The 6887-nt window shown below is 34.8% G+C and overlaps 1 non-coding gene across 1 annotated transcript; it reads left to right on the forward strand.

The window, feature by feature from the left end:
* Positions 1-6245: 6245 nt before the first annotated feature.
* Trnag-gcc lies at positions 6246-6316 on the forward strand. The gene has a single exon. It is a non-coding gene; the product is annotated as a tRNA-Gly (tRNA).
* The last annotated feature ends 571 nt before the right edge of the window (positions 6317-6887 follow it).

The following is a 6887-nucleotide window of genomic DNA, read 5'->3' on the forward strand; positions in this document are numbered from 1 at the left end:
TCTTGAGTGGTATCTACGTCTCCACTATTATAATAGAACGATAGAACGAGTTTTTGAAAAATTTTAGTTCTTTATGTGTATTTAAATCTGAGTGAAATCCACAGCGAATAGACCAGCGGCTATCCCAAAATAAACAAAATTATAATACGTAATAAATATTGTGCTTGAATTACTTAAAACCTTATTTTTAAGAATTCTATTTAGGTTAAATATTATTACTATAAAAACATTATACAACGATGCATGTATATATAACGATGCAACGGAATATCGAGGTACCTGCCAGAACGTGATGAAAGAGTACATAATGGTCAAACGGATGACCTGCCTTTGATCTTCTGATCCGAAATCAATAAAGTTCTTCCTTGGACCAAGTCCTTTAGGACTATGTGCATAATTTTAAAACTTTTCTATCAAGAGTTGTAATGTAGAAAGCCATAAGGGCGGACTGCTCTTTGACCCTGAGACCTCAAATCAATAGGGATCTTTCTTGGACCTTTGTACCGCAGAACCTAAGAAGAGCAATAGGTCTAAAATTTGACAGAATGGTTTGAAACAATCATATTGTTCTTGTAACCAAAATGAAGACATTTACCACTCTAGTATAGGACATTTACTTTCTGCAATTCACGAAACAGAGTCATACTGCACTGTTTCAATTGACTTTGCCAAGGCCAAAGACCCTTAAACCTTGGAGGTCAATTGCTGCTCAGCTGTTAACTGCGGCGAGAGGCGTACTTCCTGCCTTCTGTGTAATTAGCGTACAGGCACGCTCCTCCACACTCCGCTAACTACTGGCTGGCTTCATCCCAGAGGCTAAGTGAGTGCAGAACCCATAAAAATTAGCACCACTTATAATTTAGCAAAGGTGGGAAGGGTTTATTCAATGTGAATGTTGTGTTTAGCTCCAGATAACTTCCTCTTAGTGCAGCGTCTGGAATGTGACGCTTTCACAAGCTTCACTCCTGGAATCTGGAGTCATATTCGACTGAAGAGATGCAAAAAAGTCAGCAACGAAGAAGCTCAAAATTAATTCTACATCGTTTCGACATCAGAGACACCTAGAGAGAGTAATCTAGGTGAAGAGGTGTTCTCATTGTCCCAACTGTGTACCTGACCACATATCCTTATGAACTATAATAGTATTTTTACCTAAATATCGCAGTCATGATTCTTCTTCTTTTTTAAAGGTCTAGTTTTGTGATATGTTTTCAACGACTCGTACTTTTTTAAGAAATCAATTAGATCCTACGCTTTAAAGTTATATATCAACCAATGAAGATTCCTGCAGCGAATTTGAGCGAATTTGGTCGCCGCCAAGTTCACTCTTTCGCAACCCCTACTATAGTGTCCACTCCTTCAGAAGTAGGTCAGGAATAGTCCTGACAGTTTTATGGCGTGGACCACTACTTTGGATTTAAGGAAGAGATCAGTGTTTTGTATTCCATATTTTCTTCGACATACTTTGTGGCCAGAAGAGGAATATCATATTATAAAGTGTAATATTCCTTCATAAACCTCCTACCTTCCAAAATCTCAGCAGTTTAAGATCGGTTTTGATAACTAAAAAAGAAATCTAGTAATTTTCTCGTGAATCTCCATCTGGTCTTGTTGTTCAACAACCTTACGTTTTAGGATATCCATTGTTTTTATTATTTGTGATTTACTTTCATGAACATTTCTACAGGTGTCTATGTAGCTACCTGGTTCAATCGATAAAAATCAACGTAAATTCCTCATGGGATATTCTGAATGGAATGAAAAAGACAGCCAAGATTGTTATCATCACAATTGATGTTCAAACCTTCAGTTTCATAACCCAAAATTCAAATAAGTCATCATGGCTAGTAGACATTTAGTTTTTCATACAGTAGAGTGATCACATTACTAAAGCCGATTACAGAAACGAAAATGAAAGCAGACGAGTTTCTGGTTTTTAGGAAAAGCGACTCCGACCAATCATTATACGGGTCATAAAATGATTCGGGGCCGCTTACGGGAGTTTTACTGCCGGAGGAGTCCCAGTGGAAGAAAGTAAGACCTTGGTCCTGCCGAGCCTACACGTTTTACGACCTCTTGAGCACTTTCACTTTCAGGAATGAGATTGATTTATTTACTCCACATCCGGGCAGGTGTCATTAAAAGTGAACGTATCTGACGTCCCTGTAAACCCCAATTGTCGTGTAGCAAAATATCTTACTGTCGATACTAACAATGGAATTGAACGTTTCACTAGTAGTTACCCGCGGCTCCACACGCAATTTCAAAATTGAAGACCACAGGTTTCTTAGTAAAAGCATTTACAATGTAATATAATGGAGTCCTACAATTGTTTTGATCGTAAGTAGACATATCACGTACATATTATTTCAGTATCCATGGTTGAGAGATTCAAAATGTAAACCATAACTGTTCCATTTTAGGTATTTTTTTATGAACAAATATATACATATCTCGAAAACCTAATTTTGTAAACAATTTTGAACTTCCATCTGTTTAGATTAATTTTCTATCTAAGATATTTAAAGTGCCATAGTTGAGTTTTAATTGTGCCCAGACCAAGAAAATATATACCAACAGAAACCAACATCGATAAAAAAAAAAAAAAAAAAAAAAAAAAAAATTCGGTCTAATTTCGGTTCTTTTAATTTACTTTCTGTCTAAGATGTTTCAAATGCCATATTGATATTTCGATTGTTTTTGTTCCGATAAAGAAAATATACAACTTACGTACTACTTTTTAGTAAGAATTGTTATAAAAAGTTAATTAGTAAGTTTATTACTAATTGCTAGTTAGTAAGTACTGTTATACAAATTGTTAGCATCTTGTAAAGTTTTTACAACCTGATGCCTACCAAATAGACAAAAATTTGATCCTCCCTGCTTGTGCATACGAATTTTCAAGCCGTCGAAAACGTTGAAACCCGTGTTGAAGAAGTCAAAAAATTTTGAGCGCCAACGTGGACGTGAGTTGAATATCCCTGAGTATAAAGTTCACAAAGTTTAGATTAAAGTCTGAAATTTAGTGACTAAATATCTCAACTATTGCATGCTTTTTACCTCTGATGGCAAATTAAAGAATTATGGCTTTGCTATTGTTATTCTGTTTGAAAATGGACTGGATTGACATTTAAAAACCGAATTGTTTTCAGTGTTGAGACTCCTTTTTCACTTGTCTGGAAATGTGCATCGTCATAACGTTCGCATATTGAACACTTAAAACATCGAACCCGAGCTGCGATTGAATCAGTTTACCGCAGAAGTCCTGATCAAAATATGGGATGAGATCAAAGTGTGCTAGTTTCATGGTGCTGATGTTGAGCTCAGATAAACTAACGAAACATTATTTTTAAGTTCTCTTTATTCCTCCTTCTTATTTTTCACTTCTCCTACTCACTTTAATCCTTAAATCTCGTTCTTGTGCTGTATATACTTTTGTAAATAAAGTTGACTTTGTGGACACACTGTATTTGGCAACTTTTCATTCATTTTCCTGCAAATATATAACACATATATTTTTAGGTTTGTACATTTCGTCTGCACTTTGGAACTATATCTTTTTAACGCCATATGAAAATAAAAGAATTTAGTAATATACTTCTACGCCTCTTGGGTGATATCGATTGGTTTTAACCAACGTACTGTAGGCTAAATGAGATAAAAGAAGACTTGGATCTTCCAACAAGTTTACAAACGTTATTGGTTGTGTAGTACATTTTGCGAATCTGAATTTGTGAATAAATCACGGTTAGTGCCTGCAAAACTTGAGATACCACATGCAGTACATACGTGTTTGACGGGAACAGCCATCTTCTTCTAGCTCTCTGACAGACACAACTACCTATTTCCACCAAATGTATGAAAAAAAACCAAAAAACAAATAACAAAAAAATGTGATGTCTTTCAAATTTATAATGTTATTATAAAGACAAAATGTCCCGCCAAGGAACTAAAATCTCTACCTCTCGTTTATATATTTTACAAGATTTTTTCTGGACAATTACTCAGTGATACAATACAATCAATAACACTACGTTTCGAGATCTGCAATCTGATGTCTTCCTCAGATGAATGACTAACCTATTACATAACTACAATCTAGGTAGTAAACAAAACATACTGAAGCGTTGTGACACGCAAAAAGTCAGGAAACACAACAACCATGTTTTACCTCTATATAAAACATGCACTTAATAAAAACTTAACACACATTATAAACACTGAATTACTATACAGGTCACAATAGGTTTGCACTAGCAGACCAACAAAATAGAACCGATCAAAGGTTAATAGTAAATGGCAATCGTCATGTTAGAACCAAGGTGGCGGTAAGACAAGAGGTTACATTAGGGTACATCATTCACCTGAGGACGAGATCAGATTGCAGATCTCGAAACGTAGTGTTACTGATTGTATTGTATCACGGAACGATGGGTGGCAAATGTCCGTAAAATTCTGTTTCCTTCACAATCCTTCCATCGTTAAAATAAACTTCAAGCAAAGTATATATTTGAGTTATATTAAATGTTTAAATTGTATTTAGATGAGTGCTTCCTTTTCTGTCAAGAATTGTGACATCCCCTGACAAAATAACCTCTCACCCTCCTTCCTGCCTCTTATCCATGATGTGAGGACATGTAAGAATATCAGTGTTCTTTTTTAGACGAATTTCAAGAAATTTTGTTAAATTAGTAAAGATTTCTATTAGCCATAGCTTCTAAATTCTTTTATTAAACTTGTATTAGGGCATTAAAATAGAGTTTAAAAAAATGTTCAAATTGTGCAACTACAATGTAATACAGTAGTTTTATACTTTTCAAAGTGAAGTCCTTTGACAGGATAACAGGAGTTCGGACATTCGCCATCGTTGTGGTTACAAAAGGTATAATACAACGTTTCGAGGATTGGAATCTATCCTCTTTGTCAGGTGGGAGAGGTATTAGAACATACAAAACTGAAGAACACAATGTATGTACTAATACCTCCCCACGTGAGGAAGAGGATAGATTCCAATCCTCGAAATGTTGTGTTATACCTTGTAACGTTAACGAAGGCAACTGTCCGAAATTCTGTTATCCTGACAAACCTTCCATCAACAACAAACTTTAAGCAGTGAACTCTTTTATTTTCCGGAGAAAGTACCTTCGTTAACCGTCCGGCCCGAGTCGTTAAATACGGCCGCCTGAAGGCGATTACCATGTCAGTTTCCTGTAGTGTGTTGTACTTTGAGATACGGCCACTAAATTAAGGCCATTTTCGCGGGAACTGTCACTTTCCCGCCAAAGCACGATTGGCTCCCATCCGGTTGGTCGTTAAATGAACTGAGTTCTGCTCTGATTTTATGTGTTGCTTTCACATCAAAACTTTCAAAAACCTTAATTGTTGAATGGTTTATATACCGCGAGTCAGGTGGAATTCATGTATTGACTGACATTGATAATTTTTGCAATTTTTGCAATTTTTGTAATTTTTATACTTTTAAATATTTAGTAGTATTTGCAGTGTTTAAAATTATAGTTGGATTTATTTGTAGGCTATATTTGTTGGTTTTCTATGACCTTATTTAATTTTAGTACATTGTTAAGTTCTCCACTTTAAACATGTTTTTGTCAAAGAGGTTTTGAAGGTCACAGGATGTTCGAATACTGCTATTGTTAAATAAACGTTTCGGGTTCTGCAACCTGATCTCTTCGTCAGGTTGATAACTTACCTAACGTATAACTGCAATGTAGATACAAGCGATCCACATGCTGTGTTAAGTCCATGCACACCATCTCTTTAAAATAAAACTTCGCTAATTATTATAAATATGACTAAAAACACGTCCCACAATGCGTACGTTTAGAATTATTAACCACGAGACCTGACCAGTGGCGATAGTAAATAAACCCTTCCAAGAATACCATATTGTTACTCTGGTTGATTAAATGGAACTCATATTTGTTTTAAGGATAAAATTAAAAAAGCTTGAACCGAATCAGCTGATGGTAAAGGTAAATAAACTTTATTTAAAAGAATCAAGATGTTAAATAAGTAGTGTCGAAAATTTAAAAATCAAAATTATTTCAATAACAATTGTGTATTTACTGAGGCTTATTGAAAAAATATACATATATTTGTATACTTTGAATATATACAAAGCATTCTACAAGGCGCTTTGGTATTTTCAGTAGGATATTTCAAACCTGCTCTAAAAGAAATAACGGCTTAGGTTTTCATTTGTAATACAGTGTAACGTTCTAGCAGCATCGGTGGTTCAGTGGTAGAATGCTCGCCTGCCACGCGGGCGGCCCGGGTTCGATTCCCGGCCGATGCAATTCTTTTTTTAAACATTTATTTTGTCTCAGTATAATCGTAATAATCAAAACTATTTGCTGAGTTTAGAACACAGACAACGATTCAAAATATGAAGATATATTGGAAATGTTTACACAATTGCTTAAAATTTTAACTACAGAAAAGATTTTACATTATAGTTATATTTCTTATACTAATATTTCCCTTGTTTCCCCCTCCACCCACCTGTTTGAAAGGTAGTGGTTTATAGCCAATGTCTTTGTAAATATGTATTGCAGAAATATAATCATATTAGGTTCTTTTTCAATATGGTGTACATAACTGTATTATTCATTTTGAATTATGGCTAAATTTTTACGCTTACGGCTTTTTTTAGTGATGCAATCTTTAACACCTTGATTATAAATAAAGCGCAATAAACCTTTCAATTTTTTTCGATGTGAAAATATTACATATACCACTGTATCTCGACAAAATATCGATTATTCAAGTATCAAATCTTTTCGTGGTCTATCGACTGGCTATTAACATACGTTTCGTGGAACTCCAGTAAAATCATAATGTTTAGAGTACTTTTATTACCTAACATC

This window comes from Homalodisca vitripennis, chromosome 2 (genome assembly GCF_021130785.1).
Source record: "Homalodisca vitripennis isolate AUS2020 chromosome 2, UT_GWSS_2.1, whole genome shotgun sequence".
In the NCBI taxonomy this organism is placed as follows: Eukaryota; Metazoa; Arthropoda; class Insecta; order Hemiptera; family Cicadellidae; genus Homalodisca; species Homalodisca vitripennis.